The sequence below is a fragment of the Chelonia mydas genome, chromosome 3, assembly GCF_015237465.2.
Source record: "Chelonia mydas isolate rCheMyd1 chromosome 3, rCheMyd1.pri.v2, whole genome shotgun sequence".
Lineage (NCBI taxonomy): Eukaryota > Metazoa > Chordata > Testudines > Cheloniidae > Chelonia > Chelonia mydas.
The window spans coordinates 60,337,174-60,350,938 of record NC_057851.1 but is presented as its reverse complement, the minus strand read 5'-3'; the positions used below and the strand labels follow the sequence as shown (position 1 = coordinate 60,350,938).

Genomic DNA, 13,765 nt, shown 5'->3' with positions numbered 1-13,765 from the left:
GCTTGCATACACCTATAATAAGGGTTTACAACGCATTTACAAACATTAGTTAAGCCTCATAAATACACCTGTAATGAAGGGAAGTATTATTACTCCCATTCCAGAAAAGAGTTAAAGCCACTTGCCCAAGTTCAAACAGTGAAAGAACTAAATCAGAGCTAATTTCCAAGCCCATGCTATAACTGCATAAGCACACCCGCTCACATGTTGAACTGCTGCCTTTGAGGCAGGTCAAACTATAAAAAGGAGAGACCATAGTCTAATTCCTGGTGCACCAATTAATAGAAACCAAACTCCTAGAGTATAAAATTCAAAGCACGGAGTGGAGCACAGGTGCAATGACCAAGTGGTGGTATTGTGCACTGATACGTTGGGCGGAAATAGGCTTCTTATCCACTGCATCAAGTTCAAGTTACTGTACTCATGGATCTTCACAGCTATAACCCTTCTTAATTGGCCACCCTCATCCTCTATTGCATTTCTCCCACTCAGTGATGTAAAACTGGTCTACTTCTCCCATAACCATCTTTACACGTTTCTGCAAACTGCCCCCAAGAACAAAACTATCCCCTGAGCTGATGTAGAAGGCCACTACCCTCTCCTCCTTCAAATCCCTCTTCAATACCCATCATAAAAAAAAAATACTTTTAGTCATCTAATAAACGAGAGCATAACAGGGTAGCTGAGTTCTTATGCTGACCCACCCTATTAGCAGCAGTTGCAACTCTGCACGCTGGCTAAGTTTACAGATAAAATCTTTAGTAAAGACTGTAACTAAGAAATAAGTTTCATAATTGACACACAAAAGCCCCAAAAGGTTTCTTCCTCCCATCTGCCCATGCAGACTTCCTTGGTTTTCTGACACCCTGTACCAGATCAAGAAAGAGGGGCAGAAACTTGACTGCCAGGGGTGGAAAACAAAGACGGATACAGACAGGCTGAAACATAATGAATTCCTCAAAGGCGAACGCCAAGAGCACCTTCTAATCAGCCTCCACTGAAGCTGCCAAATCCATCCCCAAAGAGCTCTTCCAGGTAGTAAAGTACTTAATCAATCCTGAGTGCCTTCAGCCTTCAACAGAACCGAGCAGCAAGCACTGTGATGAACTATCCCTCTATTGTACCAAAATTATCATGAACATATAAGAAGCCCTTCCAAACAGCATGGGTCTGCCATACCTATAACACCAACCATAATCCCCCTGCATTCCTGGAGTTAGTGCATTCATTTAAAAATTAAGTGACACCATAAAGGAGTTTCAACCCAATATTGGGTGTTGACTCATGCTCTTTCTAGTGCCACTCCTGACTGAAACAGCCAATGCATCATTCAGAGAAAGAATCTTCCCTTCCTCCTTCATACATGCAGTAGCCTGACCAACACTGAAGAAACCCATCCTGGATACTCTGGATTTAACCAATTACCACCCAGTGTCAAACCTCCCATTCCTGAGCAAGCGAATAGAGAAGCTAGTTAAAGGACAAATATATGCTCATCTAGACCCAGCGAAATCTGCGTTCAGGACAAGACATGAAGTTGGAACTGCTTTTAATTGCACTGATGGATGATCTCCTCTTGTTAACTGAAATCCTACTGGACCCCCAGACCCCTCTGCAGCATTCAGTACTGTTGACCAGACCATACTGCTGTCTCATCTGAGAGATGTGGCATGGGTACTGTCAAGGTTCCTTCCCCACTCTGAACTCTGAGGTACAGATGTGGGGACCTGCATGAAAGACCCTCTAAGCTTATTTCTACCAGCTTAGGTTAAAAACTTCCCCAAAGCACAAAATCTTTGCCCTTGGACTAGGGTATGCTGCCACCACCAAGCGCTTTAACAAAGAACCAGGGAAAAGGACCACTTGGAGTTCCTCTTCTCCCAGCTATCTCCCCAAGCCCTTACACCCCCTTCCCAGGGATGGCTTGAGAATAAACAACTTGAGCACAGACCAGCTTGGGTTTCTTAGAACCCTAAAAACCCAATCAGATTCTTTAAAAAACAGAACTTGATTAGAAGAACAAAACAAAAGATAAAAGAAACACTCTAAGATTAGAATGGAAGATAATCTCACAGGCAGTCAGATTCAAAATATAGAGAATCCCTCTAGGCAAAACCTTAAGTTACAAAAAGACATAAAAACAGGAATACACATTCCCTCCAGCACAGCGAATTTACAAGCCAAAACAAAGAAAACCTAACGCATTTTCTAGCTAGAGTACTTACTAACTTTAGAGGAGTTGGAGGGCTTGCATCCTTGATCTATTCCCGGCAAAGGTATATCACAGACATACAAAAGCCTTTTTCCCCCCTCCAGATCTGAAAGTATCTTGTCCCCTCATTGGTCATTTTGGGTCAGGTGCCAGCGAGGTTACCTTAGCTTCTTAACCCTTTACAGGTGAAAGGATTTTTGCCTCTGGCAAGGAGGGATTTTAAAGCACTGTATACAGAAAGGTGGTTACCCTTCCCTTTACATTTATGACAGGTACAGATAAATGCACTAAAGAGATTTGAGTCCATTCTGCAGGGTGCACCCAACCAATAGTGATCACCACCACTAGACCACTCACTAATGGTTCCACAAGGATCAGTTCTCTCTCTGTCCTTTGCAACATCTACATGCAACCACCAGGTGAACTGATCAGATAACATGGATTCAAGTGCCAGCAGTATGCAGATGACATTCAGCTCTACCTATCCCTCACCACATATGACCACTCCTCTACCACCAAGATGGCCCAGTATCTGAATGAGATCATTTCATGGATGAAGAACAGTTGGCTGAAACTGAACAAAACAGAGAAGATGCTGGGAGGCAGAGGAAAGCATTTTGAAGATTTCACAGAGCAGTCCCCTTTTTTCAATTCACACCCACAATTGGTCAAGTCATTCTGTAGTTTTGGAGCACTCCTCAATTCCTCCTGATGCCAGGCTTTGACACAGCAGCATATGCAAGTAACGCTTTCTCTCCTCTCAGAGGGGCTAGATGATTCCATCCCATTCTGGCAGATGATGGCCTGGCCTCAACCTATGTCACCTCTTGGCTAGACTACAGCAATATGATATATCTGGGGATTTTCTTCGTACTGAAGGCATCATACCAACTAGTATATAATGCTTCAGTGATCTTCGAAGAAACATAGGCTACCATGAGCACATCAAACCTGCCCTCTACACTCTCATCCCATAGAATTTCAAATCAAGTTCAAAGTCTCGATCCTTATCTTCAAAGAGTTCCATGGTCTGGGCCCAGAATATCTGAAAGACTACATAAAGCTCCAAGATAAAGACTGTGGTCAACAATTCCACTCCTCTGGAGCAATAGAACTCTCTACAATAAGGGTAAAGCTCATGTATGCAATAGAAATTACTTTTTCGGCAGCTAGCATGAACTCCACCAAAAACTTAGAGCGGAAAGTGATGAGGTATGTAATAGTCCTAAGTGCGACACACATTCGTTGACCTTTGCGTCTCTAAAATATATACCAGCATGCTCATTAAAAAAAAAAAATACAACCACCAAAACTACATACTCCACTGCACACACTTCAGCCCTTGGGGAAAAAGATTAAAGAACAAATAATACATGACAGATATTAGTCGTACTGCTTAATGCACTAATGGATGGCACTCAGACACTACAGCGATGAACACAGTACAAGAACCAGTATAGAATAAATAATTCAATAGTCAACTATCTACTATATCAGACTGAAATTTGTTAGAAATCCCAAGAACATCAGCTTCAGCAGACAAGTCTATTTAATGTATGTAGAGGCACTTCTATAGAACTTGCCACAGTATCGGTCAAAAAAAGTGTCAAGCTTAGAAAATGCCCATATTTGCTGAAATTTTTTCCCCCTAAATACGTAAATAAGAGCACAATCAGTTAGGTAAACATACATTTTGTCATGCAGTTCATTTGCTAGTCATCCATCTTCCTGTTACCAAAAAGACTGAAATCATTACTTTGTAAGACACAATTCTCAGCAAGGATCTCAAAACCAATTTTATATCTGAAAAAGTTAGTGACCCAGCTCAAGAAGAGTTAAAGACATAAATCTCTGGATATGCCTCAACCACCTCGCAGTTATCATCACCCCTTACTTACCCTTCCAAAATGATTCAATATTAGGTCATGAGACCAAAGGCAAAGTGTGGGTAGATATGATGATATCATTCCCTTTACAACTATGCCCTCTTCAGTCTTAACGCATAGAGATTATACAGTATTTCAGCTATGAAGAAATAAAGGTCTAAACTCATCTAATTTCTTTAATGAGCTGTAATAAGAGGTAGAACAGATTCTTTAGCAGAAGCAATTAACAAATTTCAAGGGACCATTCAAGGTGAAGTGGCCCATTAATACCCCTCCAGTCACAGGGGGAAAAGGAAAGGGCAGGGAATCCAGCTGGAGGGGAGGGGTTGGCAGGGTCTGGTGTTGCTTTGAATAGGTGGGTCCTTGTCTGTGGGGAACTTCCTTCGGATCGTGACCTTTGAGAGGTTGGGAGGTTGTTTGAGGGCCAGAAGAGGGGGTTCAGAAAATATTTCTTTCAGGATGGGGGTCCCCATTGAGTATGGGTTCTAGTTGTTTGAGGATATACCCTAGGTGTGGGATGGTAGGACACATCTAGGGGTTTGCGGTCAGAGGGGGTTTTATTTCTGTATTGAAGCAGGTTCTCTTGGGGTATTTGGGTGGCCCATTCCATGATGCAATCTACTTCTTAGGTAGCATGTCCTTGTTTGGTGAAGGTGGTTTTAAGTGTGTTAAGGTGTATATCCTGTACTTTCTCCTTGGAGCATATTCTGTGTATGGTATCTGAGTGCCTGGCCGTAAATAACTGATTTCCTAATGTGTCTGGGGTGGTTACTGGACCCATCAAGGTAGGTATGGTGATCCATGGATTCCTTGTATATATTTGTCTGCAGAGTTTCATTGCTGAAGCTGATTGGGGTGTCTAGGAAGTTGAGGCTGGCGTGAGAGGGTTCCAAGGAAAGTTTAATGGATTGTGGTGTTTGTTGAAGTTGTGGTGGAAATCTAGGAGGAAGTTTTAAGTAGTCTGTCCAGAAGATGAAAACATTGACATATCTCAGGTATATAATTGATTTTGTGGTGCATTTGTCCAGAAATTCTTCTTCCATGTGGCCCATGAGGAGATTGGCATATTGGGGAACCATCCTAGTGCCCGTGGCTCTTTCCATGGTTTGGACAAAGTGTTTGGCATTGAACGTAAAATTGTTATGGGTGAGGATGAAATGGATGAGTTTGGCGATGTGTTTGGGGTGGGTATATGAGGGTTGTTCAGTCTTGTAAATATTTGAAGCAGGCAGAGCTGCCGTCATTGTGAGGGATGATGGTACATAGGGAAGTGATGTCCATGATGGTGACTATAGTTTTCTGAGGGAAAGATTGTTAATGTTGTGGAGTAAGTTGGGTGTGTTCTGGAGGAAGCTGGCCTGTTGTATGGTGAGTGGTTTTAGGACTGTTTCTAGGAGTCCAAATATTCCTTCAGTAAGAATGCTGTGGCCAGATATGATGGGTCTGCCTGGGCTCTCATTTGTGTATCTTGGAAAGCATGACGAAGGTCCCTGAGGTGGTGTGACATATCCAGAGTACCATCTAGACTGATTAACAACTGTCACCTCAGCCTTCTTACCTGGGTGCCCTTTACTCTGCTTTGCTGCTGTAGCTACCAATCCCGGTCTCCTTCCACAGAGCCTCCAGCATGTAAGTCATTCCCAGATAAATTGTCCTGCAACCAGCCACTCTTGAATTACATGTAGGATAACAATAGCACATTCCAGGTCCCAGATTTTTTCCCAGAAATGTGTGTCTTGAACTGCCCAACCTTCTTCTGGACAATACAAGCTCATATACAGTACACCAATTTTATTAATAGAAATGATATGAACAAATCCTGTTATCCCAAATGGACTTTCCCAAACACTTCAATTCAAATAAACTCGTTTCATTGTTTTATCTAAACCAGTGTATTAACTACAAAGAGATTTTAAGTGAACACAAGTAATGAGACATAAAAGCCAGAATTGGTTAGAAGAAAAATAAAAATAAAACAAACTAATGCCTAACTTAAATTAGGATAAATTCAAAGCAAGGTCTCTCTCACCACAAGTTTCAGCAGTTCTACTGGCAGAATGTCTACCAGTCAGGATCCCTCCCCCCAGTCCAACATTGCTTCCTTTGTTCTTCAGATGTCATGAATGCTGTGGGCAGAGAGAAAGAGAAAGATCATTTGGCGCATCCCCTCCCACCCAGCCACCCACCCCCGTCTCTTTTTATAGCCCTCTCCCTCCTTTGAGAAGCTTCTCCAGCTAGGAGCAGGGTGCTAGGCACTGTCCCTGAAAAGGAACTCTATGCTGTTTGTTTGTTAAGATGTAGATTTTCGCTCGTGTCCCTTTTCCTGCCAATGAATAGCCACTTGGGTCACCACCGGCTATTTGATCGTGTTTACACCTGGCTGAGGCATCAGCTTGCCCTTCCTCTTGGAGGAAAAGACAATTACCTTTTCCATAACTGGTGTTCGAGATGTATTGCTCATATCCATTCCATATTAGGTGTGTGTGCTCGCCACATGCGCCGGAAGTTTTCCCTTCAGCAGTATCCATGGGGGACCGGCTCTGGGGCCGCCTGGAGTGGTGCCTGTATGGCGTGGTATAAGGGGCGCTGCCAGCTCCTCCCACCCTCTGTTCCTTTTTGCCGGAAACTCCGACAGTAGGGAAGGAGGGCGGGTTATGGAATGGACATGAGCAACACATCTCAAAGAACACCAGTTACGGAAAAGGTAACTGCCTTTTCTTCGAGTGCTTGCTCATGTCCATTCCATATTAGGTAACTCCAAAGCAGTACCCCTGGAGACGCCTGTGCTCTCGTCAAATGGGCTTTGACAATCAGTGGCTCATAACAGATCCTTATGCGCGAGGTGATCCAATTGTAAATCCTCTACAAGGACACCGGAAGGCCCTTCATCCTATCTGCTGTAGCAATGAAGAGCTGAGTTGATTTACAGAAAGGCTTGGCACATTCTAAATAAAAAGCCATGGCCCTTCGGACATCCAGCATGTGAAGACGCCTCTCTTCACTGGTCTTGCGCGGTTTCTAACAGAACACTGGAAGGAAGAGGTCCTGGCTCACATGGAAGGTGGATACCACTTTTGGCAGGAAGGTCGGATGGGGCCGCAGATGATCCTTGTCTTTGTAGAAGACCGTGTATGGCAGTTCAGAGGTCAAGGCTTTAATCCGACCCCACCACCACCAGGAAAGCGATCTTCCATGACAGGTGGGAAAAGGAGCAGGAACCCAGTGACTTAAAGGGTGGGCCAGTGAGCCTAGAGAGGACCAAGCTAAGATCCCACTGCAGGACAGGCGTCCGTACCTGCGGGAAGAGTCCCTTGAGACCTCTCAAGAATCTGACCGTCATGTCATGGAAAAACAATTTGTCCTTGGATCAGCGGGTGAAAAGCAGAGATGGACCCGAGATGCACTCTAATGGAAATGTGTGCCAGGCCCTGGTTCCTCAAATGGAGCAGATACTCCAGGGCAGCCTGTATGGAGGAATGTGAGGGAGAGATGCCACGCTCGGACACCCAGCGGGAAAACCTCGTCCACTTGGCCAGGTAAGTCACTCTGGTTGAGGGCTTCCTACTCCCGAGGAGGACCTGTTGGACTCCTTCCGAACAGGTCCATTCCTCCAGGTTCAGCCACACAGCATCCACGCCAAAAAGTGGAGGGACTCTAGGTTGGGGTGTAGGAGCCAACCGTAGTCCTGTGACAGCAGGTCCGGGCGGTTGGGCAGGGGCCAGGGAGGTGCCGCTGACAAGCTCATGAGCATGCCAAACCAACGTTGGCAAGGCTACGGCAGGGCGATTGCGACAACCTGCGCTTTGTCTCTCTTCATCTTTGCCAGGACCCTGCTGATGAGTGGAACTGGAGGGAACGCCTACATCAGGCTCCCTGACCATGACAGGAGGAAGGCATCGGAGAGGGAGCCCTTGCTCAGACCTTGCTGAGAGCAAAACTGGTGGCATTTCCTGTTCTGTCTGGTAGTGAACAGGTCCGCTTGGGGAGTGCTCTAGATGGAGCGACCACTCGTGGTGAGAGGAGAAGACCCTATTGAGCTGGTCCACCAGTGTATTCTTGACACCTGGAAAGTAATAAGCTTCCAGGTGGATTTCGTGGCTGATGCAGAAGTCCCATAGACAGAGTGCCTCTTGACAAAGCCGATGAGCGCACTCCCCCTTGCCTGTTGATTTAGAACACCAAGGCTGGGTTGTCTGTCAAGACTTGTACCATCTTGCCCGACAGGTGGGGCAGGAAGACTCTACATGCCAGCAGGACTGCTTGGAACTTTTTGACATTTATGTGCAACTTCGCGTCCTCTGGGGACCACATCCTCTGTGTCTGGAGGTCACCAAGGTGTGCACCTCAACTTAAGTTCCTTGGTGTCCAACATCAACTCAATGGAGTGAGGGGGATTGTAGAACGGAGCCCCGTCCAGGACTGTCCCACAGTTGGTCCACCATTGCAGTGAGGTAAGTATTGCTTGGGGAATGGTAACGATCTTTTCCAGGGGGTCCTGGGACTGGGAATAGACTGTTCCCAGCCACTGTTACAGGGGCCGCATCCGGAGCCTGGCATGATGCACCACATAAGTGCATGCTGCCATGTGACCCAGCAGGTGCAGACAGACCCTGGCTGTGGTTAAAGGGAACACGGAGACTCCTGCGATGAGGTTCGTCAATGCGTGGAACCTGTCTAGCGGCAGGAACACCCTGGAGCAGGTCGAGTCGAGGACCGCTCTAATGAACTCTATCCTCTAAAGCTGACTTTTTGTCGTTCACCAGTAGGCCCAGGGTGGCATGTGGCTTCAAGCAGGGGAACATCCCTTTGGACTTGAGACCTGGAGCTGCCTTTGATGAGCCAGTCATCGAGTTATGGGTAGATCTGGATACCCCAGAGCCCGAAGTAAGCCGCTACCACCAACCTGCACTTGGTAAACACTCTCGGTGCTGTCGCCAGGCCGAATGGGAGGACCACAAACTGGTAGTGGTGGGGCCCCACCATAAACCAGAGGAAGCATCTGTGTCTTTGAAAGATCGCTACGTGGAAGTATGCATCCTTCAGGTCGAGGGAAGCATACCAATCTTCCGGATCCAGGCAAGGTGTAATAGAAGCCAGGGAAACCATGCAGAACTTTAAACTTCTTTAGGTATTTGCTGAGGTCCTGCAGGTCCAGGATGGGCTGTAGAATGCCCTTGACCTTTCGGATTAAAAAGTACAGGGAATAGAACCCCTTGTTCCTGTACTCGAGAGGAACTTCATCCGCCGCATGCAGCTGTAGCAACTCCTTTACCTCCTGTGCGAGGAGACTCTCGTGAGAGGGATCCCTGAAGAGGGATGTGGGGGGATAGAAAGGAACTGTAGGATATAACCCTGCTCAACTGTACTGAGGACCCATCGGTCATAGCAATCCAATCAGGGAGGAAAAGGGAAAGGTGGTTGGAGAACACTGGGACAGATGGATCTGGGGAATAGTCTGGTAGGTCGCCCTCGGGCGCACCCTCAAAATGACCATTTGGCCCCTTGCTTGGCAAGGGTCGAGCCCGACTGTGCAGAGGGTGGAGGTGGGTAGCTCGGACGGCGCTTATAGTCCTTGGCTCATTTGTGGGGCTGGTCCTGCCGAGGCTGATTCCCCTGGCCCTGTGGCTGCTGCAGTTTGAACTGCTTACACGCCGGGGTTGGGACGTAAAGACCAGAGTTTTCGAGGTGGAGTGGGAGTCCTTGAGACGACTCAACTTGCTGTCTGTTTGCTCCACAAATAAGGCGCAGCCACAGAAGGGAAAGTCCTGCATTGACTGCTGAGCATCAGAGGACAACCCAGAGAGGAGCAGCCAGGAGGCTCACTACAAGGAGATAGCGGAAGCCATGGTGCGGGCAGCAGCAACAGCGGCATCCGATGCCGCCTGGAGGACCACCCTGGCCACGGTCATGCCCTCATCAAGGATAGCTCGGAACTCCTTCTTGGAAGCCTCGGGGGTGTGACCCTTCAAACTTGGCCATGGCTTGCCACATATTAAAGTCATATTGGCCAAGGAGGGCTTGGTGGTTTGCCACTCTCAGATGAAGGCTGGAGAGGAGTAAATCTTATGCCCAAAGAGATCCAGCCTCCCCGAGTCTTTATTTTTGGAGGTGGCCCTGGGTTGTCCTTGTCTCTCCCTGTGGTTAACCACTTCTACCACAAGGGAATTCAGGGCAGGGTGGGAGTATATGCCCCTTGGTTGGCACAAAGTACTTGCATTCAGCTCTTTTAGAGATAGGGTCTAGGGAAGAGGTGGTCTGCCACAGGGCATTAGTGATTTTGGAAATCCCTTCATGAAAGGGTAGGGCCACCCTGGCAGGAGCCGAGGAGCAGAAGACAACAAACAGGGAATCCGAGGGCTCTTCCAGTTCCTCTGCCTGAAGCCCCAGGTTGGACGTGACCCTGTTCAAAAGTTCCTGGTGCACTTTGGCGTCATCTTGAGGAACTGGGTGAGGGGCCCCCTGTGATAGTCTCGTCTGGCAATGATGAGGAGGCCGCCGGTGCTGCAGTGGCCTCTACTTCCATTAGTGGTCCAGCAGCTTGCTCCCCTGGGTCCTCCTGGACCTGTGCGGTCTTAAGCCCCAAAGTCTCAAGCACTGGTGGGGAACGGGAGACTGAGGCCACTGGCCTCTCCGAGGCTCCCAATACCGATCGGGCAGCCTGGGAGGGTTAGGTGAACCTCCAAGGGTTCCACGGGTACCATGGTGCCGGCCACTGTACCTGGGGCCACGGGACAGGTTTCAGTGCTGATGATGTAGGCTGACCGCAGGTACCGGGGCTTGTTCCACGGTCAGGGAATCTCACTCCATGCTGAAGGTATAAACGAAGCAGTCAGGACTGGGTGACAATGATTGGGTTGAGCGGTGGCTGTTGTCCAATTGGTGCCGGTCACTGCATCCCAAAGCTGACCTGTCTGAGACAGGTGTCTTGGTCGGGATCTTTGGGACCAATGGCTCTCGGTGGATCTGTGTTGGAGACCCGGCAATCCACACCTCCCACTACTTGAATGGGACCGGGAGCTAATACGGGCCGGTTGCCGGGAGGATGTTCCCGAGTAGGGTGACCTACTGCTAGGAGACGGGCAATGACGGCCTGGTGATCTGCGATCTCTGATCCTCAATCAGTCCGAGCCCTTGAAAACAGTCGGGGACAGCCCGAAAGTTCTTGCCAGGTGGTGCATGCCTCAGAGGGTCTGCGCCAACCTACCAGTGAGGTACATCTCGAGTCCCTCGATCGGTGCCCTTTGTGTGGCAACCGAAGAGGGCTCCGCTGAGTCTGCCTCTCCGCTGAGTCTGCCTGAGGCATGACGGCTTTGAGTGGGCAAGTGATGGTGGGACATCCCTCTCGATGGGGAATAGTGCTGCTGAGGCAGGGGGACACGCATAGGTCCCAGCACGGATTTTCCCCAAGACTGAGGTACCACTGGAGCCAGTGGTGGATGACACTGGGAGCGTCAGGATCTCCTGCGCTGCTTGAAGGGCTTCGGGCATCAACGGCACCTGAAGCTGGTCGGGGCCTGTGCCGCAATCTGGAGTCGCAGGCCAAGTGTGGGATGGGCTGCACCACTCAACTTTAGTTGGGGCCTGACTTCCCAAGGGTTGGGGTGGGGGAGGTTGAGCTGCCTGGCACGGGTTGTGGCTCGCCCCCAGCCCTCTCTTTCCCTTGTGGGAGGTAGGAGTTCTTCCCCTCACAATACTTTTTGGCTTCTTGGCCGGAGCCGTGGAGGGGGACCAGTGCCGCCTGGCAGATGGCACCGGCGGAGCACTCTGCATGGAGGCCGCAGTGCTCGGTGTGGAGTCGGTGCTGGAGTGAGTGCCGAAACCATGAGGAGCACTTTCAAACAGATAGCACACTCCTTCGTCCTAGGTTTAAAGAGCTTGCAGATACGGCACTTGTTATCTATGTGCCCCTTGCCTAAGCACCTTAGGCAGCTACTATGTGGATCACTGACAGGCACAGGCCATTTACAGTGATCACAAGACTTCAAGCCTGGGGACCGGAACATGCCCCATCTCCCAGCTGAGTCCCGTTTGGGACTAACAAAGAGTCTGAGAACTACTACTAAGGGTAACTAAGAAACTACTAACGAAGCTCTCCTGCCAACATAGCGCTCTCTACACAGGAGTTTAGGTCAGTACCTCTACATTTCTACGGGGTGTGGATTTTTCACACCCCTGAGCGATGCAGTTATACCAGTACAGATCTGTAGTGTAGACCAGACCTAAATACGTTTCCCGGACCTGAAAAAGAACTCTGTGTAGGCCTGAGACCTAATCAATGCCCCACCATATTAAACCAGCCTTCAGTGAAACTCAGGAAGTTCACCACTAAAATTTAAAAAAAAAAAAAGAAAAGGAATGTTCTGCTGCTGATAAAGCACCCCCGCCTCAGGAATGTCACTAACAAGAGTTATAACCACCAAGGTTGTAAAGACGCTGGGAAATTAGGGAGGATACGGAAAGAGACTCAACAAATGGGACGATAAACTCTGACCAGCGTTTTATGCCGACCATCCGCACAAAGAGAAAAGGTCACAATTAAGTTACAATTTGGGCATGAAAAATAAAAATGTAAAGAACTTGGGCAGAAAGGAGGACACATATATGCCAAAGCATGATAATGTGATGGGTTTAGTAAATTTGAAGGAGGGAGCTAGTTTTACCTATATAATGTAAATGAAAAAACACTGATCTTTGGGAACCATTTCTGGTTTGCAGTTCAACATGAAGCTGCTGGAACTCTGACCCCTCTGCAGGACAATGACATGCAGAGGCATCACCGGGAACCCCTAGATGAATGAATCCTGACTGGCCATCGTGTGAAATTTGTCTGTATATTGGGAGTGGTGAACATAAGAGATTTGCTTGGTATATGTATTGTGTGTGTGCTGTTAATAAATAGATATTTAGAGCACAACCGTGTAAGGCTCTTTCGCTGGGAAAAGGTTCCGCAGACCCGTAGAGCCCTGAGCTCCGAGGGAAAGGGGGGGGTACTTAAATTGACCAGGTTTCTTCCTTAGCCTCTTGGGTAAGGATAGGTGCCTTACACTCTGAGCCCTGGGAAGGGAAAGGTTGGGGGTGCCCAAATTGATTGGGTCACGCCTTGAGCCCTCGGTAGGGTATAGGTGGGGTGCCTTAAATTGAGCGGGTAACAGTAGAGCAATCGTTGAGGAAGAGGATAGAGTGGAGTACGTCAAGGAGACGATGGTGGGTGTCCTTGACCTCTTTTAGCAGTATTTGGAGGGTGTCTGTCACTCTCTTCGCTAGGTCCTGGAAGAAAGTCATCTGCCAGAGACGAGGCATAATGGCCTCATCTGGGGAGGAGGAGGAGAAGGAGGAAATGGTCCTCAGGGTCACTTCTTCCTCCATGCTGCCTTCCTGTTCCTCTATGATTTCATCCAGAGGTTCTGAAGCCCAGGACGCCTCAGCTGAAAGGGTGTGCACCTCAAAAGGTCTCGAGTGGGGCTAGAAGCTTGAGAGGCACAGCAATGATATGCAGCCCAAGGGTCTCAGTGTGGCCAGAGGGGTGGTGGCATAGAAGTCAGTGGTGGTGCATATTGATGGCCATACCAAGATAGTGGTAGTTGTGCCATCTGAGGATATCCACAACTGCTCTGCTGTCATTGGGCACCATAAGGAGCCTGTAAGGAGTACTGAGATGCCACCTCCT

General features: G+C 48.3%; 1 protein-coding gene across 6 annotated transcripts in view; it reads right to left on the bottom strand.

Moving 5' to 3' along the window:
- BCKDHB (branched chain keto acid dehydrogenase E1 subunit beta) overlaps nucleotides 1-13,765 on the bottom strand; it is a 295,498-nt gene that overhangs the window by 237,440 nt on the left and 44,293 nt on the right. The gene's annotated exons all lie outside the window — the stretch shown is intronic.